This window comes from Odocoileus virginianus, chromosome 17, assembly GCF_023699985.2.
Source record: "Odocoileus virginianus isolate 20LAN1187 ecotype Illinois chromosome 17, Ovbor_1.2, whole genome shotgun sequence".
Classification (NCBI taxonomy): domain Eukaryota; kingdom Metazoa; phylum Chordata; class Mammalia; order Artiodactyla; family Cervidae; genus Odocoileus; species Odocoileus virginianus.
This window is the reverse complement of record NC_069690.1, coordinates 44,412,300-44,439,436: the sequence shown is the minus strand read 5'-3', so window position 1 is coordinate 44,439,436 and position 27,137 is coordinate 44,412,300. Positions and strand designations below refer to the sequence as shown.

The 27,137-nt window shown below is 46.8% G+C and overlaps 1 protein-coding gene across 1 annotated transcript in view; it reads right to left on the bottom strand.

Moving 5' to 3' along the window:
• MAP3K14 (mitogen-activated protein kinase kinase kinase 14) overlaps nt 1-19,220 on the bottom strand; it is a 42,920-nt gene extending 23,700 nt beyond the window's left edge. The window contains exon 1 of the mRNA XM_020873493.2: nt 19,126-19,220. The gene's annotated coding sequence lies outside the window, so the exon portion shown is untranslated. The remainder of the gene's footprint in view (nt 1-19,125) is intronic.
• Nucleotides 19,221-27,137: the final 7,917 nt, after the last annotated feature.

Sequence of the window (27,137 nt, the reverse complement as noted above, 5' to 3'; positions counted from 1 at the left end):
CTATGCCAAGGAAGAGCTCACCAAGGCAGTGCTATCCTACCCAAGTTACAATAACTAGATGGGTTTTCAAACGTACTTGCCCTAGGTCTACTGAGCCAGTCACTGGGCATTAGGCCTAGAATCTGTACTTCTGACAAGTTCTCTGGATGACTCTAATGCCCAGTGGCCAGGGACTACCATCCGACCCCTGCTCTATACTTGTCAGGCTGTACTGTCAATATGGCAGCCACTGGACACATGGCTATTTACATTTTATTTTTTTTTAATATTTTTCTTTTATTTTGTATTGGAGGCTTTCCTGGTGGCTCAGATGGTAAAGAATCTGCTAGGAATGTAGGAGACCTGGGTTTGATCCCTGGGTGGGAAAGATCTCCTGGAGAAGGGAATGGCAACCCACTCTAGTATTCTTGCCTGGAGAATCCCATGGACAGAGGAGCCTGGTGCGTTCTTAGTATTGGAGTATAGCTGATTAACAATGTTGTTGATAGTTTCACATGGACAGCAAAGGGACTCAGCCATACATATACATGTATCCATTCTCCCACAAACTCCCTTCCCATTCAGGCTGTCACAGGGCATTTAGCAGAGTTCCCTGTGCTGTACTGTAGGTGACATTCAAATCAATTCATTTAAAATGAAATTTAAAAATCAGTTCTTCAGTTATACTAGCTACCATATAGGAGAGTTCACACAGAAAACCTCTATCACTGTAGAAAGTGCTATTAGACAGTTCCTGTCTGAGACCATTACAGCAATGCTTTCTTGGACAGCAAACTTTCTCTTCTGGGATAGGAATGGGGTTTAGATGAAATGATTGCTTGATTAAACTGGAAGGCACAGAGTAATGTTTAAAATTTTGATCTTCAGCGGTGATGACCTTTCTAAAATGTATCATATTTCAGTTCCCTGTTTTAGTAAGGACAGTAAAAACACCAGATTGGGGACCAGAAGATATGAGTTCTAGCTGTGGAGGCTTTTTATTAAAAGGCAACAGGACCATTTTTATTAAAAGAAATCATACCTCAACCCTCACAATATAAAAGACCTGGAAACGTGCAACTGACACGTAACTCAAATTAGAGACCGCTGCTCCGCTGAAGGTGGGCCAGGGCCCCACACACTCAGCTTGCCTCCATCCACCAAGGACCTCTTGCAGCATCCCAGGCCTTCAAGGAAAAGAGCTTGAAAACTACTGACCTAGGAAATCACTTGAGGTTCCTTCTCATTCCCCAAATGCCAATGATTCGTCAGGATTTTTTGAAGGCTAGATGACTTCGATTCAGAATGATAGTTAATATTTCCTAAGCACCGCCATTATTAGTGTCAATTTCAGAATGAAAACTGAGGTTTAGAGAAGTTCAGTAGCCTGGCAAAACAGTCACACGGTGACAAGTTGCAGAGGTGCAGCTGGACTCATGCTGTTGCCTCTCCAGTCAGCTTGCTTGGCCAAGAGATGATGCTAAATCAAAGTTCATTCCCTTACCTGTGCCCAAGCTCATGAACACCATCACTGAGACAATGGGACTTCTCTGTTTCAGCACCATACAGGCCTCACCTAAGGCATTCAACACTTTAAGCCTTGCTTTGCTGTATGTCAAACAGAAATATAGGGCCATCTACAAAATGTCCACTGAGGGGCCAGAGCAGACCAGGGCAAATCCTTCTCATGATATTTCATCTGGAAGCAAAAACTTGTCCTTCTCTGAATGCCCAGAGGAGACAAATAGCAGAAGTAGAATGACTCAACTTCCTTAATAAGATATTAGTTGAAAACCAATCTCTTTCTGCTGCTTCTTCTTTTAAGCCTTCAGCTTGCCTGGCTACTAGGCCACATTGGGTCAGCCTCTGCCTATCAAGAACAAAGGGTACGCAGGAAGGGGAACCAAGGGCAAGTGCCAGGCAGAGTGAGCTGGCCAGGCAAAACAGCCATCTGGCCAGGCGGACCCAGAGCTCACCACGCGTTCCCCAGCCCCCCTTCCTGCCCTGCCGACCCTCTTCAAGCCCCCTGCCCCCAGTCTGTTTCAGTTGCACTGATCCTTTCATTTGCCTGAGCAGCAATGGGTGAGCTTTGATTTTTTCCCTCTGCTCACTTTGCTCCTTCTGCAAAGAGTGTCTTTTTCCTTTATTACTGCTATCTGTCCAGATCTCACCTATCTTTTATAACCTGTCTCCTCAATGAAGCCTTTGCTAGCATGCTCCTGCATTCACTCAACAGATATTCAAAGAGAGTCTCCTAAGTGTCAAGGGCTGTTAATAGTCACCACCACTCATTAAAGGTCTCTGTGTGCCGGGCATGTGTTAGGTGCTTTATCCATGTTATTGATGAACAACCATCCTGCCGGGTTGATGATATTTTTCAGATGAAACTAAGGCTCTGAGAGGTAAATTACCTGCAGAAACGAATGAGGCCCAATTTATACAACTAGAACATCAACATGTTTTTAAAGCTAAAACCAGGACACTCCTGGCCCTTCCCCGGGAACCTAAGCATCCTCATTTCCTTTCCAGGATAAAAACTTGTTGGCAAAGGTACCTGAAACGCTAGGAATTCAGCAATATTACTACCCATGTCCATATTACTACCTCTATATTACCCACAGGGTCTGCTCACTGTTGGTAATAATTTCTTAGCCTGTGTAGGCAGAAAGCACAAGAACTAAAAATGAGGGATCTCATCACTAAGGGCTGGCTCAGCAGGAAATTGGTCAAACTTCTGGTGGAGTTACAACAGTACATGTTCCTGGGAATGTTACCATTTTTAACTAGATAAGTTTTAACAGGTCATTTCATTTTCTTAAAATGATTAAAAAAAAAAAAAAAACAAAACCCACACAATACACACACAAAAAACCAGCGTTCCAGGAAAGATAGTACCACCTTCACTGAAAGAACCACTGAAGGATGTGCTTTTGGAAGCAGAAAAGTAAACCAGAGAAGAAATGGGATGCAAGAAACAATGGTAGGCACAGAAATTGATATGATGTTGGTCAATTTAATCAACAATTGAATGTTTAAAAAAAATCAGTTTAAACCATTTTAAAACACTAAGTTTGAGGGGATTTCCTGGTGGTCCAGAAGTTAGGACCCAGTGCTTTCACTGTTGCAGCCCAGGTTCAATCCCTGGTCAAAGAACCAAGGTCCTACAAACTGCACAGCAAAAAAAAAAAAAAAAAAAAACCCATAAACATCTCTCTAGTTCTATTTACTTCAAAACAAAACTACATTAAGTTTTAGATAATACAGATAAGAAAGAAGGGTGGGGTGGATTGTCCAGTGGGTAGAGTGATATTAGCCTTGCTATTCTGTGAAATTTACATACGAATATTTTACATTTCATTAGGAAAAAAACTATAACTAAGTATGTATGTTAAAATTTAAGTAACTAACTATAAGAATAGTAATACAAGTCAGTTTCCAAAGCAAAAGAGTAAAGAAGGAAAAATAGAAAACTTGATCACTCTAACAAAAGGCAGGGAAAGATGGAAATAAGAAGCAAAGAAAAAGGACAGTAAGTATAAAATGAGAACACAAGTTATGGTGGCAAAAATAAGTCAAAGTATTAATACATCATTAATCACAATACACATGAATAGATGAAGACTGCTTCACATTAAAAGCTGGACAATCAGACAGTATTTTAAAAGATCCAGCTAGAGCTAACTAAAAGAGACAAAACAAAATTATACAGAAAGATTGCGAACAAAGGATGAAAAGAGGTATGCCAGGCCAATACTCACTAAAACATATAATATTAATAGCAGACAAAATACTTAGAAAGATATAACAATCACTTATATGGCCACAAGAAAGTGCCTCTAAATCCAGAGGCAGGTTGAAGCTTTCTGGATGAGGAAGGTCTTGCCTTTAGAGTATCCTGTCACATTGCAGAGAATTGCAGGATCTTCTAACACAGCATTCTTTGAACATGTACAGATCTGCTGGGTGTAGAGCCAGTGCTGAGTGTGGGGTGTATGCTGAGGAAGAAGACACAGTCCCTTGAGGAGCTTACAGTCTCCTGGGGAAAGAGACGAGTAGCTCCTTACAATACAGTGATGCGATGACAGGGACAGACACGCCAAGATGCAGTGGGAACACATGGACAGACAGCTAGCCCCGCCTGCTGGAGATCAGGAAAGGCTTCCTAAAGCAGGGGATACCCGGGGTGGGTTTCAAAGGGTGAGCAAGAAGTTCTCAAGAAAAAGGAGTGGGTGTTCCAAGCAGGAGATGGGGGTTTGATCCCTGAGTCAGGAAGATCCCGTGGAGAAAGGCAACCCACTCCAGTATTCTTGCCTTGGAAATCCCATGGGCAGAGGAGCCTGGTGGGCTACAGTTCATGGGGTCACAGAGAGATAGACATGACTGAGCGACTTCACAACATTCCAAGTAGTGGGGGCGGCAAAAGTTAAGGAACAAAGATGAGTCTCTGTAGGAATTAACAGCTTGAGGTTGCTGGTGAGCAGAGCTTGTCGGGAGCTGCAGGAGATGAGGCTGCAGATGGAGTTCTGGTGCCAGACCAGGGGACTGTGCTTGATCCTGACCCACCCCCAGGGGCGAAACTCTCAGCAGAGCGAGAGGAGTCTAATTCAGGGGCAGGGTTCCAGGTGGAGGAACCTACAGGGCAGAGGCAGATGGTGGAGACTGGGCATTAAATGAAAACCCTGCCACTGGGACAGATAATGCCCAGCCTGGGCCGATAATGTCACAAGTTACAGGCCTCTTTAGGGCTGGCTAATTTCCCTTTGGCAGAGAGATGGAGTGGGCACTGGGATCTAGAAACAGGACATTGCAGGAAGGAATGAAACTCAGCTGCAGGAATCTCAAAACCTGCCTCCTCGCCAGCTTTCGACCTGCTTCCCAGGAGAGCAATTTCTGCCTAAGCATTTCCCATTAAAGAGGAAATGATGTGTGAATGTACATTAATCATTAAAATCTTACAGGTCAGTTATGAAAAAGAAACCTGCCATGCCCACAAAACTTAGTCTTGCTGCCAATTCCATAGGTCACACTGCCAGGTAGATGAAATGTGTGGAATAATATTTATGCCCATCCCCAGTTCCCACCACATGTCAATGTTAACTAGCCCCACATGTGCTGAAACACTGCTGTCTCCAGGCCCCTTCCAGTGTTTAACGCACGAAATCACCACACACCTGTTCTATTAGCACAGGCTTTACCCACTTTCAGTTTCTCCCTGACCCCTCCCATCCCACACTGAGGCCAAGCTAATTAAAAAGGAGAGACATTACTTTGCCAATAAAGGTTCGTCTAGTCAAGGCTATGGTTTTTCCAGTGGTCATGTATGGATGTGAGAGTTGGACTGTGAAGAAAGCTGAGTGCCGAAGAATTAATGCTTTTGAACTGTGGTGTTGGAGAAGACTCTTGAGAGTCCCTTGGATGGGAAGGAGATCCAAGCAGTCCATCCTAAAGGAGATAAGTCCTGGGTGTTCATTGGAAGGAATGATGCTGAAGCTGAAACTCCAATACTTTGGCCACCTCATGTGAAGAGCTGGCTCATTGGAAAAGACCCTGATGCTGGGAGGGATTGGGGGACGACAGAGGATGAGATGACTGGATGGCATCACCGACTCCATGGACATGAATTTGGGTAAACTCTGGGAGTTGGTGATGGACAGGGAGGCCTGGCGTGCTGCGATTCATGGTGTCGCAAAGAGTCAGACACGACTGAGCGACTGAACTGAATCTCAAATCATCATGTCCTTAAGATAACCTCAAGCTGAAAGACATCTGTTGGCTGTGCATGGCTTATGGGCCCGGTCCCAACTCTGTGGTCCATAATCTCTCACCACTGTTTCCCTAAACACAGGGTGTGGCTTTGGCCAGTCTGAGCTCTCCAGACCCCGCTGGCTACTCAGATCTACAGTCTCCGTGTGCGCCTCATCCTTGTGTGAGCTGCACAGCCCATCCTGCTTATCCTTCCCAGGTGAAGCTCAGGCCTTCCACCTCCAGGAAGTCCCTTCTGTTGGCACCTGGCCTCCTTATTCTCCTCACCCTTATTCCCTTTACTCATCACATGAAGTAATGTAGATAAAAGAACTCTAAATATGATAAATCATCATACACCAAGGGAAGAGAGCCATTTGTGCACACAACTCCAGAACTGCTATCTAGGAGGTATGGAGCATGTATGCAGAAATACAGGAAAAGACGTACAAAGATGTTCAGTATATCTTTATAACAGTAAAACACTCAGATAACAATGTCTAATTACATGACAGGATAATATTAAATAAGTCATGGCACAGCCATTAAAAACATTTACAAATAATATTTAGCTATATGAAAAATGCTTATAGGATACAATGTTAACAGAAAAAGGATACAGAATTATATACTCTTGAAAGTCCCTTGGACAGCAAGGAGATCAAACCAGTCAATCCTAAAGGAGGAAATCAACCCTGAATATTCATTGGAAGGACTGATGCTGAAGCTGAAGTTCCAATACTTTGGCCACCTGATTCGAAGAGCCAACTCACTGGAAAAGACCCTGATACTGGGAAAGACTGAAGGCAGAAAGAGAAGGGGAAGACAGAGGATGAGATGGTTGGATGGCATCACCGATTCAATGGACATGAGTTTGAGCAAACTCTGGGAGATGGTGAAGGACAGGGAAGCCTGGTGTGCTACAGTCCATGGGGTAACAAAGAGTTGGACACAACTGAGCGACTGAATGACAACATGAACCCACCTAGCATTTGTCTGTATATTTTATCAACATTTATAAAAATGCAGACACTTAGCACAGATATGCAGTAATGGCTCTCCCTTGGTGGTGTTTTAATATTCTTTATACTTTTCTAATATTTTCACTTTTTTTTTTTTTTTTGCAATGAGCAGGTTCTACTTTTCTTAGTCTTCATTTTTCTTTTTTGGTCATGCCATGCTGCTTGTGGGATCTTAGTTTTCTGACTAGCGATCGAATCTGGACCCTTGGTAGTGAAAATGCAGAGCCCTAACCACTAGACTGCCAGGGAATTCCCTCAGTCTTCATTTTTTTTAACAGATGTCTCCAAGTGGCAAAAATAAAATACAGAAAAGATATACAATGAGAAATATAAGTCCCTCCCACCCTTCTCCCATTCTTCTGAGGGGATCCCATTACCTATTTCTTACATGTCCCTCTAGAGATTCTCTCTCTGGGGTATTACTTCTATGGTGAAACCAAGCTATAACTAAAAGAGGGTCTCTCGGTATGGAATGAGAATCTAGGAGGCATCGGGTCCACATTTGTAATTGGGGCTTCATAAATACTGGATGGTTGCTTCCCCCCCTGCACGCACACACACACACACACACACAGGAAACCTTGCCAGAACCCCTGGGGTCGGTCAGTGAATTCTGGCTGCAGGGCCGCTAACACAGAAGCTGGAGATGGGTAAGCTCGTCCCTCCTGGTTTTGGTTTTCGTTTCAGCCCCCTTCTGGTTCTCCCCTGGGGACTGTGAGTTTCATTTGCAGTGACTCAAGAAGCAGGAGGGTGCTCACAGCTGGCTCTGCCAGCCGTTCCCAGCTCTGACGGCCAGTGCTCCCCTGCCATTGCCTTATAACCATCCAGTGACAAGTTTAACGCAGTGGTGAAGATGACAGATGTAAGGTATGCTCGTGGGCACGTGTGGCCCCATAAAGAATGGGAAACAAATGGTACCAATGAATGTATTTCCAAAACAGAAATAAGAGTCACAGATGTAAAAAGCAAACTTACAATGACCAGTGGGGAAAAGGAAACATTGGAAGCTTGGGATTGACACATACACACGCCTATAAATAAGTGAATAATCAATAAGCACAGAGAACTACTCAGCACTCTGTAATGATCTATATAAAAAAAAAACTGAAGAAACCAAAGTGGACATGCATGTAAAAAAAGAGCATGTGTATAACTGACTCACTTTACTGTACAGCAGGAACGAACACAACACTGTAAATGAACTATACCCCGATAAAAATTTAAAAAAAAGAGTGGGAAATGGCAGAACAGGACCCGAGAGCAAAACACTGGCCCCCCTTTGGCTGCTTATGTCTGCTGGCAAGACCTCGGCTCTGAACGGACTCAACAATGACCTGCCCAGGCATGATGAACCAGGACCCAGGCTTCCTCAGCAGCTAGAGCTGAAATCAGTTGTCCTGTGGACATCTTTGGGTGTTTTCAATGACCTGCTGCTGTATATCTGCACATAATTACATGCTGGTTGTCAATAATAATAAAAATAATAATGGCAGCTGAGATTGCTTGCTATGCATGTATATTACTCCTTGAATCCTCACAATAACTCTATGATCATTCCCCTTGTACAGAGGGATAAACTGAGGCTCAGCAGATCAGATGATCTAGCCAAGGTCACACTGCAAGGAAGTGGCGGAAGCAGGATTTGCACATGGGTCTCTTTCATGTCAAAGTCCACATTCTTAACCAAGACACTGTATCCACTTTCAAATGATCCAAGTTTTAAAAACTGGGACCCAAATGGAGAAGCTGCCACAAGCCAAACGTTTGTTAGTGAGAAACCCAGGAACTGACCCAGGAGGAAGCATCTCAACTAGGAAGTATAAGCACAGCCAGCCTATGTTCTGGAAAAAGCAACTTTAAAATGGCAATGGGGAACAAAGGCTCCAAGCTTGTGGCAGGCCTGTGTTCCTTAGCCCACCCGTGCTTACCTCAGCTGGGCCCATCCCAGGGGCCAAATCTACAACAAAGTTAAATTCATCGTTCATTTTATAATGTCTGGCTCCAGGTTTCCTGAGCCTAGTTTACCATTTGTTTATTTTTGCTTTTAATAGCAAAGCCTTGAGCATCAGTTACTAAATTCATAAATGTGATTATTACTTGGTCCCCAGTTCCCTGATATTGGGTACTGTATAAACCTTAAAAGTATTACAAGGACATTTTCAATTCAACTTTCAAATCTTTTGCACAAGGAAAGCCAATAGCATATAGAAAAGATGCCACTGGAAGCATCACTGATCCAGAGACAATAATGGGACTGGTATGCAGGAGGATGGAGGGGGTAGTATTGAGAAAAACTCTGACCACATGTGTACTTCGTATTATCCAATATGCAGAAAACAATTTTTAATGTGTGATATGTTAAAAAAATTTCATAGAGTCACTGAAATCTGCAGCTTGGGGTATTTTGTGTAACTGAGTGCTCTGATGAAGTGGTAGCTGTAGTGTGTACCACTCCATCATGACCAGTTTCTGATGACAGGGCCATAAACTGCCCTCCACTCTAAAATCAAGCCAAACATAACCAGCTTTCTTTGATGAGTCAAAACGCACTTCTGGATCTTGCCAAGCCTTAAGGTCATCACCGTGAGCAAGGTCTGCTTGTGAAAAATTTCTCTTTATTTAACTTTTCAGATTGAGCTCTCAGCAAGGAGCAGTTCCCTGGGCTACGATCAATTTCCACTGCAACAAAACCCCTCTCCACCTCTGTTGGTTGGTAACTCTGCTTTTCACAGGTGGGACTGGCTTCAGGCAGGGTCTACCTGTTTGGTTGGGGAGTTGGAGAGAGATGGTATCAGCCTCTGGCAGGGAAGAGGCTTCAAGTTCACTGTAGTTATTGGTGACTGGTTCTGAAATTGAGGAACTAGTTTGAGGAACTTCAGAATAAACAAGAAACCCAAACAACTTGGCTTTCCACAGAAGGCTTCCAACGCACAGGAGTATATGAAAGGAAGGACAAGGTCCCTTTGGCAGTGGCACCAGACCATGGCTTTGAACTCTGACCATGGCCTCATTTCAGATGCTGTCCTACACATCCTTTGACAGACTGGCCTGAATGGACATGTTCCTTGAGGACATGTCTCTTTCTAACACGGGGTCACATTCTTTGTCCTCCCCCAGGACAGAGGAAAGGGCCTGGGACCCACACTAAGACAGGGAATATTCCCAGAGGGTCTCAGATTGATTCCTTGGTAAAGGAGGGGGCACCAGGAGCCAGCCTGCGGTGGCTCAGCCTCTCCTAGGCCAGCATGACCCAGAAAGAGGAGTGTGGATTCTAGTTTTGCACTTCCATGCACAACAAACAGCCAGTGGCTACCATGCTCCAGGGGCTGTGCTGGCTAGAGCAGATGCGAGGGTGACCAAGGCAGAAATGGTCTCGAGTTCTCACTGTTGTAACCCAGTCACTGAAACCCACGTGTCAGCCTCAGACCATCCGCCTGCGCCTCTGTCTGAGTGGCCCCAAGCACATGGGATTGGCAAGTGCGGCCACTGCCCTCTTTGCCCCAGCCTGGAAGGCCAGGATAAGCCAGCTGTGTCTTTAACAGGCTGCTCCTTGCTGACTTCCCTGGTGGCTCAGATGGTAAACTGTCTGCCTACAATGCGGGAGACCCAGGTTCGATCCCTGGGTCAGGAAGACCCCCTGGAGAAGGAAATGGCAACCCACTCCAGTACTCTTGCCTGGAAAATCCCATGGACGGAGGAGTGTGGTAGGCTACAGTCCATGGAGTCACAAAGAGTTGGACATGACTGAGTGACTTCACTTTTCACCTTTCACTTACTCACTGCCTGCTTTGGCTCTGAGCTACGTTCCAGCACATTTTTACTGACAGAGCCTATACCTCCACCATTGCGCTCCTTTCCCCTGGAGTGCTGAAGTTTCCAGACTGCTCTCAAGCTCCTATTCCAAGAGATACAAGGACCCACGATGAGAGCGATACTGTGGGTGTTCCTGCCCAGACATGCTGGATAGGAATGCAGGGCTCCTCCCCACGGGAGCTGGGGAAGGGGAGCCACCATCCGAGGGGACTTACTCAGTCCCCTCCAGCTCCCACAGCCATGGTTCAGGATTTGGCACCTGTAATATGTCTGCCTTCATGTCCATCTTTCCACCACCACGGCAAGCTTGTCGAGGGGCAGCACCTCAACAAAAGAAGGGTGAGTGCTAAAGAACTGATTCTTTTGAACTGTGGTGCAGGAGAAGACTCTTAAGAGTCCCTCGGACAGCAAGGAGATCAAACCAGTCAATCTATCCTGAATACTCACTGGCAGGACTGATACTGAAGTTGAAGCTCCAATACTTTGGTCACCTGAAGCGAAGAGCCAACTCACTGAAAAAGACCCTCCTGACATTGGGAAAGACTGAAGACAGAAGGAGAAGACGGTGACGGAGAATGAGATGGTTGGATGGCATCACCGATTCAGTGTACATGAACTTGGGCAAACTCTGGTAGATGGTGAGGGACAGGGAGGCCTTTCATGCTGCAGTCCACGGGGTTGCAAAGAGATGGATGTGACTTGGCGACTGAACACACAATGTATCTGCCTCAATGTCCATCTTTCTGCCACCACAGTGACCTTGTTGAGGGACGACGTCTCAGCTGTCCTTGTTTTCAGATGCTAGTGCTTAGCAGAGCCAGTGCATTTGATCCACCTGGTGAGCTTTGATTGGGAGAAAGGATGCCTGATGTACTCCTGCAGGACAGACGGGTGCCACAGGCTCTGAGACCCTAGGCGGTGCAGTTGCCTGGTGAGCTGGAGGGAAGAAGTCAGCTCCGTGCACACAGCATGGTGGCTGTATGCTGCCTGCATCCCAGCAAGGAGGAGTCCTGAAAGCCGGCTACTGAGCCACCTTTGTCATCCTCTCTCCTAAATGCTGGAGAAGGAAATGGCAATCCACTCCAGCATTCTTGCCTGGGAAACTCCATGGTCGGAGAAGCGTGGCAGGCTACAGTCCAAGGGGTCACAGGAGTCAGACACGACTGAGCAACTGCACATGTACACACATTCCTACATGCTCATTGAGAGAAACACATGATTTCCAATTCCTGAGATGATGACCTTTCTGAACTGGATGGCATGCATCTGGGCTCAGATTTGCATACATGTGTTAGACGGGAGGTCACACGCAAATCTCTGCCTTTTACATTCATCTTTTTTTTTTTTGGCCACATGACAGGGAGTACAGGATTTTAGTTCCTTGACCAGGTATTGAACCTGTGCCCTCTGCAGTGGACGCATGGAGTCTTAACCACTGCACCACCAGGGAAGTCCCTTATATTTGTCTTTGTAAGTCTATTCCTGCCTCTCAAAGTACAGCATCTCCCAGGTTAGGTTGGTTCATCCAACCTAACATCCTGGGCTAAAGAAGTCCATTTCTAATTTTAATTGGCAAGAGCATCCTCATTTGAGGCTGGCAAAACCTCCCTTTGTTCCAAGCCTCCCAGCTCTCCCTAGTGGTGACAGAACTGATTCTGGTTTGGTAAAAGGAAATGTCAAAGACAGCAGAGTACGGTGGTGGATCTCAGACAGGACAATTCTTTGGACTTAGAGGGGACATTATTCAGATGTGACATCAAGCTTTGCCCACAAGGGAAAGCCTCTTCACTGAGAGGAGCTGGATGGATCCAGAGGGAATGATGTCCAACCACTCCGGGTCTTTGGGCCACTTGGAAAAAGATGCAGAAGAGCTTCTTGGCACCCAGTGGGTTTGCAGCCTCACAATCAGTCATTCATAGCTACTGAAGGCCCACCTCTGGGTAAGACACTGACTGGTGAGGTAGGTCAGTGCCCTACAGGCGGAGACAACATTTGAGACTTCCAGGTAACCCTGCCCAGAATTGTATTTTCTTATCAACCTTCACCTCCTGCGGTTACAAGAACCTCATGGTACAAGAGAGTGTCAAATGAATAGCTTTCTGTTTACTTTTTCTTAAGAGTAGCTATTGCTCTGGCTCCACCCTCCCCAGGCCTGGCAAAGCTAGAAGAAAGGCCGAGTGTGATGGGGTTGGGTGGGGATACGAAGGAGGAGTATGTCCTTTGCTCAGAGGCAGCACAGCATGGCACAAAGAGCCTGGACTTTAGTTCAGATCCTGCAATTAACTAGCCGTGTGGCCCTGGGCAACTCACTTAACTTCCTGAGTTCACCATTTTCCCTTCTGTTAAACAGAGAAATGTGTAAAAAGTTATGATCACTTCCAGGCTATAACTCAAAACAGTTCTTTCTTTTTTTTAAAAAATATATTTTTATAATTTTATTTATTTGGCTGTGCTGGGTCTTCGTTGCTGCATGGGCTTTTCTCTAGTTTTGGTGAACAGGGGCTACTCTCTGCGGTGCTTGGGCTTCTCACTGCAGTGGCTTCTCCTGCTACGGAGCACGGGCTCTTGGGCGTGCAGGCTTCAGCAACTGTGGCTCCTGGGCTCTAGAGCATAGGCTCGATAGTTGTGGCACACAGGCTTAGCTGCCACGTGGCATGTGGGATCTTCCCAAACCAGGGATCGAACCCATGTCTCCTGCACTGGCAGGTAGATTCTTTACCAATGAGGCACTAGGGAAACCCAACAGCTCTTTCTTGACAGAGAGGTTCAGGCCTAAGGTCACTTAGCCACGCCCACCCAAAGTGACTGCTGGCTAGTCTAGATGGGAGAGGTGTGGGCAGGGGGCTGGAGAAGAGTCTGTGATGGATAAAGGAAACAAGGTAACACTAGCTCTTCCTCTGTGGTTTCAATAAAGTCAAGCCCACCTGGACACTGAGAGGTCTCTGACCTTCTGCAATAAGTTCAATGCCAACTGTATTGGTCTAGAACAGAGAGTCTGAAACAAACCCTGTGCCTTGAAGGACACCTGCTCATGACTTTAAGAGGGTCGGCAGAAGGTCCGGCAACCAGAAACTGTGTGGAAGAGATGGCTCAGGAGTCTCCTTTGCAGCATCTTTCTGAATCCAAACACTTGCTCCAGAAGTGTGGCAGACTCAGAATTTGCAAGTTTCCAGAAAGTCAAGGTCCAATCTAGCCTTTCTAATCCCTGGAGCTCTTCAGAGCCTCCAACTCAGGTGGTGAAAAGGAAGGCAGGTAGAAAAGGGTTCCCCAAAAGGCCTTTCACACCAAAGTTGTGGTCTGTATCTTTCTGCTTCTTGCCAAGGGGTTTCCCAGCTCCCTGGAGCCAAAGCTCTCCTCTGGCTTCTTTGTTGACTGTCATTGGAAACGGGCCATTTTCCACCCTCAAGGTGGTTGGGCTCAAGAGCATGGTGACACTGCTGATCTGGGCTCTCTGCCGGGTCCACATGACCCCCCTGCTGGGGGAGCCATTTTTTTGTCATTTGGCAAGCCCTAGGAGCCCCTAGCTGGCTTCCTTATCCCCCCTGCCTCCAAAGCCCCTGGACTGAAATGAACATGAGCTTTGGCAGACAGCTTCTCCACAAGTTCTGCTCAAGACTTCCTCTGTGACTGAGCTGGGGAATAAATCGCATGTCACCTACACCCCTGCAAGTGTGACTCACCTTCCAGAGAAAGTGCTCTGCTCACCTAAGCAAAGCTGCCTGGAAAATGACTAAGGCACCTATCAAATGCAGTCTGTGGGGCCAACCAGTTGCCGACCTGGGCTCAGACACACTCTGCCTCTCACCTCCAGTCTGAAGTCAAGTGTGGAGCTGCCACTCCGGGCCTGCTGGTTTCATTTTCATCTGAACTGTTAGCTCCACATGAGGCTTAACATCCGGTGATCTATTTTTTCTAAAAACTAGGTTCACTTTAGAAATGACTCTTTGGCCATGAAGACAGCTTCCCCAAGAGAAAACAAGATGTTATTTAAAGGGGACGTCAGCCTGGTGGGAGCTTGCATTTTTGTTTTCTATTAAGAAAGGGGGGAGAAAAAGAATTTAAAATGTAATGTGAAACTGTTTTTTGCTTTTTTTCCCCCTTGAGTGATTTAAAGGGAAATCTGTGAGTTGCTGACTGCGGATCCAGGGCCCCCAGACTGCTGAAAAGATGACAAAGGGCAGGGTGCCACATGGTGGTGGGAACCTTGCCCCACAGGACCCAGGCTTCCCTTTTAGTCTCCCAAACTGACAGGAACAAGTGTTTGTTGACTTAGATTCTACACAGTATTTCCCTTTTTCCCCTCCAGAGTTAAGACTGGGACCCACTTCACTGCACGGGGGACACAGGAGGGCCCCAGAAAGGCCCAGCTACCTCCCTCTGGGTGGTGGCCAAGGCTGCCCCAGGTTTAGGCTTGCCAGCTCTGAACAGGCAGAGCTGGAGCCCTGTTAGGTTCCTCTGGAGGGTGATGAGGGCGGAATTCAGTGTAAGACAGGGAGAACATGACAGCTAAGGCCTCCAGACGGAAGAAATGTCCCATTGGTGGTCCTGCTGAGAAAATGACATGGCCTGTCAGGCAGCCTGACATCATCTTACAGAAAACAGGTCTAGTCACAGTGGTAATCACCAACTACTAGTACTGCGATTGCTATTACAACCAACAGCCACATTTACAGCCGTTGTGTCCTCTGGCTTATTTCGTGCTGAGCTCAGCACTTTATATATATTCTCTCATTTTCTACTCAAAGCAACACCACAAAATGTTTACAGACGGGGCACCGGATGCTTAGGGAAGTGAACTGATTTGCCTAAAGTCACGCAGGCAGACGGTGGCAGACCTGGACCCGACCTGGGTCTCCCTCTGACCTGGCAGCCTAAACCCTTGACCCCTCTGCTTTAATTTCTGCATCTGTAAAATAGGGATAAGCAGACTCGACCAGAGGATGTGCTCTTTATCTTTCAGACTTTTAGTAATAATTATTACGGATAATATGTATCAACTCTTAATTACTTGATAACACTTCTGAGTTAATACTTGTGAACGTAAATAGAAAAATAAAGCAGCTACCCTGGTTTAGTTATATTCAAAATGGACATGTTTTGGAAACAAAAAAAATCCCAACTTATCCTTTTATAAATAAGTTAGTAGAAAAAGCATTGAACTAGATGTCAAGAAATGTGGGTTTAGATTCTGGACAGGACACTGATTTCCTGAGTAATCTTGTCCACTTTATCTCTCCTTAACAGGCCTCATGTTCCTGCTCTTGGTCCCTGCCTTCTTTTGTAGGAGTACTGTGAGAAAACAGAGAATGGCCACTAGGTATCACCACTCTCAATGTCATATAATCTCAAGGGATTCATACCAGTCAGATAAGAGATTAAAAGATATAAAATAGCAAGAAGAGAAGGGGCTCTTTTTACTGAAGTACAGTTGATTTACAAGGTTGTGTTGGTTTCCAGTATACAGCAAAGTGATAGTTTTATATACACACACATATATATTTTCCCATTATCATTTATTACAGGATATTGAATATATCTCCCTGTGCTATACAGTAGGACCTTGTTGTTTATCCAATCTTTATGTAAGAGTTTGCATCTGATGGTCCCAAACTCCCAATCTACACCCCCACCCCCATCCTCTGCCTTGGCCACCATGAGAAGGGGATCCTTTAAACTAAAATACAATGAAGGGCACACAGGTCACTGAGAAAAGTGACTCTTCTTTGCATGGTCACTCAGGTAGTTAAGACAAGGCCAGAATCGAAGACCCCAAAGCCAACAGACATTCAGTGCCTCGCTCAGCTCGACTGAAATGTTCTATTACTCGATCTGCCCTATGTTTGGCCTTCCATTTCTAATTGACTGCTTTCAACATTTCAGTCAGCACCGCCCAGCAAAGGCAGAGCCTTCACACGTGCATCAATTTAAAAGCCCCTTGGAGGTGCTCAACCCCCACTACTTTCCCTGCCCAGGGATCTCAGTGTGTGGAGGCCAGGGGGAGCTGGCTTATCCTTAAAGCTTCCCAAATCCACTGACAGGGAACTGTCCCCCCCACCCCCCACCACTTTCACACTGCTGTCTTCCAAAGTGCCCATAAGGCTCAGATGTTTCCAGTTTAACTGAAATACTAAAATGGGGCAAACAGGAAGCATCAGATACAACTGCGGTAGTGACTTATTAATCATGAAAGCAGAATTTTAGTTGCATTTTAACCTTTTGCCAGGAAAAAAAAAAAACAGCTCTCAGATGATGGAAGCCATTGGTACAAAGAGGCTGCCTATGTGTGTATCAAGCTAACTTACATTTTTAATTTAGGGCCAAACTTGGTTTTAAGATTTCTTAACCACCCTCCCAGAAAGACCATCTGTTAGGTCAACCAACATGAATCTCTCAGCTCTTCATCAAGGGAGGCAGGCCTGTTAGGAAAGCTCATGTGCTGTCCATTGAGACAGGAAAAAAAATAGGAAACTAAAAGTGACATCACAGGCCAAAGTGATGGGACACTCTTAAGAGGGTGCCAACAATGAGGAGAACAGCCCCGGGTCAGTCTTTACCCATCTCCCATCTCTATAGATCTCGCACCAGACCCTGGCCAGGATGAACCGTTACCACACACCAAACAAAAACCACAACAGTTGCCTGGAGTTGGACAACCAATCAGGGCAAGCCCGCTTCTCAACATTCAGTGATACACAAACACTCCAAGCAGATCACAATGGAGTCAGTGTTCAATAGGAGAAACAAAATGAGGAACCAAACCTCCGTCTGTGGAGGCGAAATGGCCAACCAGACATTTTTGTTTAAAAGATGAGGGCTCATTTGGCAGGGTCTCTTGTCTGTGGTGCCACTTGCTCCCACAAACTCTAACAGACAGCACCAGGGGCGAAAAACCCCCTTTCAGAACTACTCCTTATAACCTGAAAACAGTCAGAAGGGGACTGAAGGTTGGTGGCTTACTGCTGTCTGGTCTCACAAAAGAGCTGGAACACATACCTGGATATAGATTTCTAAAATTAAAGTCAGAGATGAGTACTTTTATTTTGAGGCCTTCTGAGAAATTCACCACCACACCCTTCAAAATAAATGAGGATGTCCTCAAGGCATCTGAAAATCTCAGAGGTCTGGCATCGCTGCACCAAAGGAACGGACTTTGACATCACTTAAAAAACACCAAGAGTAAATCCAAACACTTTGTAAGTGAGACAAGCACCTGTTCTCTCATGTTAAGAGCATAAATACCACACCAAATACTTCTCCCCATGTCCTGCATCCAAGTCCCATAACGTGGTTCTGCTTTAGGGAAAGGAGCTGGGGAAGGACTCCAGTGGCCCAGATTAAAGTCATCACCCTGAGTCTCAGCTATGAGGCATTGGGCAAGAGCCATTTACCTGCTTCCAGTCCCTGCCAAACACACACCTGCCTCAGGTGCCTCACCTCTAAAACAGGACAATATTATCTATCTTATCACACAAATATCAGAAGGAAAAAGGTTACAGGTATGAAGATACTAAGTAAAAAAAAAAAAAAGACACATCACTAATGTTAAGATACTATCTCCTTCTAATCTTTCAGAGAGACCATGTTTCTAGTCAAGGGGTTTTCAACATTTATTCCTGGAATAAACTTCAGAAGGCTATTTTGTATCAGATCCCACCTCTCACCATTTAACTTCACTTGCTTTCTGAGTTCACTGTCCTCCAGTTAACAAAAACAATTTATATCACAGATTTCTGTCTCTTTTCTCCACTCATTCCCCAGTTCACTCTTTAGGACTGAAAGCCACATTTTAAATTCAATTAGGAAAAAAACTGCTTTTTCTGAAGTTACCCGGCACAGAGGAGGTTCCTGGGCAAGTGGGACTCTTTAACAAGGGGCCTCCTTCTGCCTGTTGCCCTCTGGCTGCAGGCTACCAGGGCCACAATGGACTTCCAAGATGGGATATTTTATCCGAGCAGACAGAGGAAGTCCTGAGTGGAGTGGAAAGAAGAATTACCGAGGGGTCAGAGAGAGAAAGGATGCTGCGACCAGCCAGCACTGCCCCGCTGGGTGCTGATCGCAGGCTCCGTCTCTTCTCCCAGGTTCGGGGTGTGACCCCGAGAACTTCCCAGGAAAGACCTGAGGGTTTCACTGCCTGGACAGGTGGGAGGACGCAGGGACTCGGCGCGCTGGGGCGTTCGGCACCTTAAGTCCAGTGCCGAGGTGAGCCCTCACTCTGGAGAACATCCAGGGAACCGAGCAGGACGGCCAGGCCTGGGCGGTGGGGCAGCCTGGCGCGGGGAAACGGGGGTGTCGGGGAAAGGGAAGGAAGGGGCCCCTGCGCGCGCTTCGGGCGAGCGTGTGGCCTGCGGGTGTGCAAGGCGAGCCCGGCGTGCGACCGTGGCCCTGGCGGCGTGAGTGAGGGCGCAAGGGCGGCCAGCTGCCACAGCCGAGGACCCGCGCGAGTGGGTCCCCGCGCCGCGCCGCCGACCCCACTATTCCGATGCGGCGGGCCAGGCCGCAGCCCGGCCCCGGGTTGAGGAATGACCCGTCCTCTCTGCCCCTCGCCCCGGGACTCGCTCTAGTCACCTACCGGCCGAGCGCCGATCTCCCCCACCAGCGAGTGTCGCGCTCGCCTCGCCCTCGATCTCCCGCCGCCTGTCGCCGACCGCTGCTCTCTGGGCCCACGGTCGCCCCGCCCCACCCCGGACCCCGCCCCCTCACCGCCTTCCCGGCCGCCCCCGGGGCCACGCCTCCACCCGCGGCAGCAAATTTGCCTCGCTTCGCGCCTCCTTGCTTTGGCCGCACCTAGCTTCTGGCCCCGCCCACTCCCCCAACCTACCAATGAGACGGCGCGTCCCAGCCAGTTCCTTCCTACCGCCCCAAGCAACAATTGGTTAACGAGGCCCTGTTTCCAGAAATGGGCACTATTTCCGGACAGTGTTTATAGCGAAGAGATTGCTGGGCAGACGGATTGACAGAAGGCGGAGGCGGTCGGGGTGTTGGTGGAACCACACATGCGCGCTCGACTTTTGGCAGTCTTACGAGTTGCGTTCCTCTGGAGGTTACGGGAAGGAAGGGCCAGTGTGCGCATGCGTGGGCACTCCCCAGCCTAAGACCTGGTTACCTAGGAGACCGCGAGGAGCCTTCTCCTCAGGATTTGGTTGTGTTTCCTCTTTGCTCCAAGCCTTGGCGGCTGAGGCAGGTGTGTTGGCTGTTGGGAGAAGAGAGGCGGGGCTGGGCTGTGTATTTAGAAACATTTTATTGAGCACTTACTGTGAACCTGGGGCTGTAGCGTCCCTGAGGCTAAGATAGGTTCTAGTGGCTGCCCTTGAGAAGCTTGGGGAGCTAAAGGCTTATACAGGTTACACCTGTGTGTTGAAACCCTTGTCTGCTGAGAGCGTGCGGCTGGCGTGGTGCAATCCCGTCCCACAGTCAGAGAAGTAACCTGGTGTGAGCGCTGCGTGAAGCATCTCCTCGCTGGGTTTACAGGTTATGAAGCCAGAAAGAAGACTAGAGCTTTACCTATGTCTAAAAAGGACTTGGAGTCTGAGTATTCAGAAAGGTGTCAGTAGTGCTTCTCTGAATGAGGATGGGGCGGCGAAGGGGGTGGGAGTTGGTTTAGGGAGGCACGGCTATTTTTTCTTTTCTAATTTTTGCTTTTCCAAATTTTCCCAGTGTTTCCACAGTGAGCTTGCTTTTTATTTATAATAAAAAAATTTCACACTTAAAAAATAGTTTGCAAAATAAAAGATATGCTGGTACCTGGGCACTCCACCCCCATCAGTGGTCTAGGGAAGGCAAGTGAGTTAAGCGGCTCTAGTGGTAGAGGTAAGCAGGCCCCATTCAAGGCCGTCTGGAGAAATAAGGATTACCCCATCCAAAGACCTGCTCAGGTTTTGTTTTTTAGCCAGTACCACGCAGCATGGGGTATCTTAGTTACTTGACGAGGGGTCAAACCCGTGCCCCCTGCATTGGAAGTGCAGAGTCTTAACCATGGGGATGCCAGGGAAGTCGCAGGACCACTTTTCGGACAGTCTTTCATAGCTTGATGTATGTTTCTGGAGATTTGCCTCTAGCAGACATCTTGGTTGTGGGGAATACGGAAGACCTTTCATTCATGCAGAAAACTTAACCTCGGGGCCTCATCCACTCACTCAGGCCATAGATTAGTTTTGTTTGGCTGGTGCAGTGTTTTCTTAAAATTGAATTTGCATGCCTTAGAGCAGTTCCTGGAGTTCCTCACAGCACACCCCCGCCCCCCTCCCCCAGGCTTATTCTCAACCACTTAACCTATGTCATCTGCCTGGCTACTGAGACATTCAGGGTTATGGTCCCAATAGAGCCCATGCTTCAGAGTTGGATAGTCTCTGTTGCATAAACTGGCTCTGCTACTGACTGGTGTGGGAGATGATGGGTAAAGAAGAAGCTGGGGGGCCCTTAAAGCTGCTTCCAACCCCAGGGTTTTCATTTCAGTGACTCAGGGAGAGGTGGAACTTGGCCAGATGGTTGCTATCAGCAAGCCTGGATGCAGAGCTTGCCTCTTCCACCACCTGTTTGCCTCTGGGCATATCGCTTCTCAGGAAAGACATGGGCACAGGGCCAGAGTTTGCAGACATTCCCTGGCCCGCCTTAGTCTTCTGCCTCTTTCACTGTTCCTTCTTTATGACACCCAGTGCCCATGTACTTTTCCCAGCTTCCCTTGACATTTCTCTGGGTCGGTGGGATGCCCTCCCCACAGCGCCGCCCCAACCGCAATCAAGATGATCTATCTTTAAATCTATCCAGAAACTTTGGAAAACTCAGCAGTGGCAAAAGAGTTGGACATGACTGAACAACAACAGCAAAATCTATTCACTAACACTAATGTGTATTAGTGGGAGTGAGTGAATGTCTTGATCCAGAGTTGCAACTTCCAAGAAGGAATTTCACATTAGGTTGCAGGAGAGGAGCGAGCCTCTACAGGCTAGTGAGGGAGAGATTTGGGGCAAGCAGGGCCTCATGGTTTTTTCAGCTAGTTTCCTCAGGCCTTTCCAAGATCCTGTGTGTGGGCTGAGGTAAGAGACAGCATGACAGCATGACATCCACTCTGAGTTCCACAGAGACTCCAGGCCTTGAAATGCTGGCATCTTTTGGAAGGAGTGCTTCAGGGTAAAATGACTTCCTTCCAGCCCAGCCAGCTAAGTCGTGACAACCTGGGTAGGTTTCTAGCCCCGAGTCACTTGTGCAGTCTCAGCTCTGCCTGAAATAAAATAAACTGGTATTTGTGGGGTGACTCACACCTGGAGCAGTGAGTTGGGTTCTCATCAGTCAAGGATTTCCACATCTCACCTCTGTGTTTCAAGTCTGGAAATGGAAGGGCAAGACTGCTCTTCCAAAACGAATAACAGCTTCTGTTTTATGAGAGCTTACAGAAAATAAACCAGCTATTTATAAGTGCTTTAAAAACATTAAAAAAAATTTTTTTTTTTATTGTGCCAGGGATCTTTAGCTGCAGCGTGTGAAATCTAGTTCTCTGACCAGGGATTAAACCTAGGCCCCCTGCATTGGGATTGTGTAGTCTTAGCCACTGGACCACCAGGGAGGTCCCTCTAAATGATTTGCATGCATAATAACCTCACTAAATATTCACTCCTGTCCAGGGTTTCCCAACCTCCCCAGAGGGTCAGTGGTTAAGAATCCACCTTGCAATGCAAGGTGGACTCAGGTTTGATCCCTGGTCAGGAAACTAAGATCCCACATGCTGCGGGGCAACTAAGCCTGCATGACACAACTAGAGGTATGCTTGCTGCAACTACTGAGCCCTAGCGCCATAGCTAGAGAGCCCATGCACCTCAATGAAGACCCAGTGCAGTCAAAATAAAAACAGATAAAAAATAAAAAGGGAGATTATATCCCTTGTTTAAAAAAAGAAAAAAGCTCTTTTGGCCTCTGCCCACTTGATGCTAGTAATACCACCCTCCTACACCCAGTTGTGACAGCAAAAAATGTCCTCAGACATTGACAAATGTCCCAAAGAGCAAAATTACCCCCAGTTGAGAACACTTAACCTCATAGAATAGGTTATTGCTATTACCACCCCTACTTCACAGATGAACAAACTGAGGCTCAGAGAACAGTAACACTCAAGCAATAGAAGATCTGGCTTTCAAATCATATGTGACTCAGAGCGCCTGCTCTCCTGCATGCGGGACTCTACAAAGAGACCGTGGGCTTTAAGAAGTAAATTGCCCAATCATTTCTGTAGAAGAATGATGAAAACTGAGTGAATTTTGTGCATCAGGGAGAGAGTGCTATTCTTGAATCATTTCTCCATTTCTGTTTGCTTTGGAAGAAAGGAGATTATATTCTGGTTTTTATTGCCTTAGTCAGCACAGTTCATGGTGTCCAGCCATGTCTAGTGAGAAACTGGCCAGTGAATCATCTGTGTGTCTGTGGATCTCAGGCCCCACATTCTTGGGAGATCCTGAAGTTATGCTTGAGAAGAATTTGTATGTGAGGCTGAGGTCAGAGAGGACTGGGGGGTTGCAGTGGATGTTCCTGAAGGAGACGCAGTTTTCTTTTGTCATCTGGGGCCTGGCTGAGGCTGCAGCCATGGCACTGTCGTCCTCCCAGGCGTGAATCTGCCCCATTGCTGCCACACAGTCCAGAGGTATATGGGGGGTCAGGGAGGCAGGACAGGGAGTGGATGCAGACAACGCTGTGCTGGGACTCTCTTCCTGTGCTGCCGTCAGGAACTCATGTTGCTTGAAATCAGGCACGATGTAAATATTTACACCATGGGAATTGGCAGACAATATAAACCAGGGCTACCTACCCCCAAGCTGACAGTTCAACATTTCCCAGCACGCCACTGTATGTGGATTCTGGACTCTGATTGCCCCTTATCCATTCTGCTTCAAAGGGGACATGGAAGAGGACACAGCAAGCCATAGAGCTATGGGACAAGAGGAGGAGCCTGGCCACGTGGCTGAGGAGAGAGGTGTCCATTTCCACAAAGGATGGAGCCTGGGCGGGGATGTCTTGAACACGGGGCAAAAATGACATCACCTGTAAATCCATGGCTGATTCATGTCAATGTATGACAAAAACCACTACAATATTGTAAAGCAATTAGCCTCCAACTATTAAAAATAAATGGAAAAAAAAATTTAAAAAAAACCTTCATAGCAAAAAAAAGAATATTATGTATAATTATGCATTAATAAATAGCATTATTTATACATTTATACATAAAATTTTGTATAATTATACCTCAATAAAGCTGGAAAAATTAAAAAAAATAATAACGTCACCAAGAGCAGGTCCTGGGTATCCACAAGACCCCTCCTGAACTTGAAACCTTCCTAGGCTTCTTCAGGAACGTTGGGCTAAGGCTTGACTCAAATTTTTCTCACTTCCTGATTGGTTATCCCCTTCTAACCACCTCAACATCATCCTTAACCCTTCTGGTAGATTTAATCCTCCTAAGACCCCGTAGGTCATGTGTGCCACCCCCAATATCCATGCACCTCCTGCCCTTCAGTTCCTCCCCTTTAGCTTTTTCTTCTCAACCCAACCGAAAAACAGACCAATACATAAGAAAAAAGAAAAACAAAACCCTTTCCCTGTCCTGCTTTTCCCCTCTACTCTTGGCCCAGCCTCCTTTCCCCTCTTAGCTGCCACACTTCTTAGTACTCTGGTGTCTACTCCATCTCCCACTAGCACGTACTGCCTGCAGTCTGGTTTCTGCACACCACCCTTTCTGTCTGGAGAGAGAGTGAGAGTGAAGTTGCTCAGTCGTGTCTGACTCTTTGCGACCCCATGGACTGTAGCCCATCATGCCCCTCCATCTATGGGATTTTCCAGGCAAGAGTACTGGAGTGGGTTGCCATTTCCTTCTCTGGGGGATCTTCCCGACCCAGGGATCGAACCCAGGTCTCCTACATTGTAGGCAGACGCTTTACCGTCTCTGAGCCACCAGAGACCCTCACTAATTGCATAGAGTTAGATGACTTCTTGTGGCTCCCATCTGCAGCCAGACACTGCTGTGATGCTCTGAGCACCTACTGAATCCGGCTGGGAGGGAGTGTGGGACCTTCAGACCTGTCCCTGCCCTGCCCTCAGGGAGCTTCCTGTCTATTGTATGTGTGTGTGTGGTGGGGGTGGGGGCGCAGGTGCAGGCCTTGAACAAGTGACTATGGATGGGACTGAAGTCATTTCAGATGATGAGGATGTTGAGAGGATGGACAGAGTATACTGCATCAGGTGGGAGCCAGCCAGGGAAGCAGAACTCACTCTGAATTTTTAAAGATGGAATTTACTACAAGGAATTGGTTATACAGAGAATGGAAGAGCTGAGAAGCCCAGGAGGAGATGACGAGGTAACCAGGAATCCACTCTGAGCCCTGGCTTGAAAGCAAGCAGTGTAATCAGTGACTGGTGGCCAGGGTTACTTGGAAGAAGTTGAAACCACAGAAAAGATGCAATCCACTTCCATAGATACCTCTCAGGACTGAGCCAGGCGAAGAGTCTCCTTTCCTTTCACCTTCCACCCTCTGGTCTCCTGCTCAGACCCTATAAGGGTCAGTCACCTGCAGTGCAGAGCAGAGAAGGTGAGGACTGGATTGGAAGGGCAACAGCCTAGACCACCATAGGGATGGGATGGGAGAGGATGAGGTGGGGACTGACTTAGTGAAAGGGATACAGAGAAGGCTTCCCTGAGAAGCTAAGCTGAGATTTGCAGGGTGAAGGGGAGTTAGAGGAGAAAATGTTCCCAGCAATCACTGGCATTTTAAAAAGACTTTAATTTCTTAGAGCAGCTTGAGGTTCATGGCAAAACTGAACAGAAGGTGCAGAGATTTCCCATCTACTCCCTGCCCCCACATATGCATAGCCTCCCCGTTATCAACATCAGCCACCCAAGTGGTACCTCTGTTATAGTCAATGAACCTACATGAAATATTGTAATCACCCAAAGTCCACAGTTTCCAGTAGGGTTCACTCTGGCTGTTGTACATTCTGTGGGTTTGGAGAAGTGTATGATGACATGTATTCATCATTATTATATCATACAGAGTATTTTTACTGCCCTAAAAATCCTTTGTGCTCTGTTCATTCCTCCCTCTTCCCACCCCACCACCCCCAAAAGCTTGGCAGCCACTGATATTTTTACTATCTCCATAGTAATAAATAAATAAAATTATGATACATCCAGATAATGAAATATTATTCAGTGCTAAAATGAACTGACATAAAAAGACTTAAAAGCACATTACTTATGTATTTATATGCATATTACTTATAAGACTTAAATGCATATTATTAAAAGACAATATGAAAAGATTATATATTGTATGATCCCAACTATATGACATTCTGAAAAAGGCAAAATTATGGAGACAATAAAAATGGTATTTTTTCTGCCCATTCTCTTCTTGAGGTTTCACAGATACTATACTTTCTGCCTCTATTTCTTTCTCTCATGCATTTGCTTTTTGGCCATGCTGTGGCTCACAGGATCTCAGTTTGGTGGAATCCCCTCTTTCTCCCATTCTTAAAGATTGAGACACACCCCAAGTTTCAGTGCTAAACCCCCTACCTCTCTGTACTTTCTCCTTTGGAGATTTCATCTATTCCTGACTTGATTCCATCATTCCACAAGCATTAATTGAGTGCCTCATTAATTGAGGCACTTGATTAAAGCCTTTGGTGACAGTGAGGGATGAAGGAGTCACGAGGCCTGTCCTCAAAGAGGAGACAGACAAGGTTGCAATACAATGTGGAGGGTGGAGGAAGTCCTGGATGAAGAAAGAACATTTAGAAGAGATCAAGGAAGGCTTAGAAGGCTTCCTGGAGGAGGCGACATGAGTTGACTGCTGCCAAATACACGAGCAGTGAGCCAGGTGAGTGAGGTGGGAAGAACATTCAGGTGGAAGGAATAACAAGTACAAAGGCATGGAGCCAAGGGGCATATCAGGGCGCATTGAGAAATTGGGTGTGGAATGCAAAGGATGAAGAGAGAGACAGAGCCTCAGGCTGGCCCCGCAGGCTGCAATCTGAACTGCAGACAGCCTTGGGTCCTTAGGCTGGACCAGGGAAAAGACATTTCTGGAACACAATTTTAGAGATGTTTCTTTGCAGTGTGAAAGGGTTGGGGTGGTGGAGCAGGCTACAAACTAGGAGGCCAGTGGGAGAGGCTTTGTCATAAACCAGGTGACAGGTGATAGGGCTGGACTCCCACAGTGCAAGGGGATGGGGAGCCAGGACAGACTAGCAAAATACAGAGATTCAGAATTGAGAATGTAAGTCGGATCCTCAAGTGTGGATGGAAGATGGGGGCGGTGAATCCGTGCTGATACTGCTGAGGTCAGGAACCACAGGAGGAGACAGGTTCTGGGAGGAAGAGGAGTGTTGACTTTAGCCTGCTAATTTTATCTGAGGGGCATCTGGCCCTATTAGTTGTCCTTCTTGACTGTTCACTTCCACATGAACACCTTCAGCTCTGACCTCAATCCTCAGCTGCAAACTGGAACTTTCCAGGGGCCCAGAGAGCATTTCCAACTTCTTGCTGCCTCTTACAAGTGAAAGAACATGAAAGTCACTCAGTCGAGTCCGACTCTATGA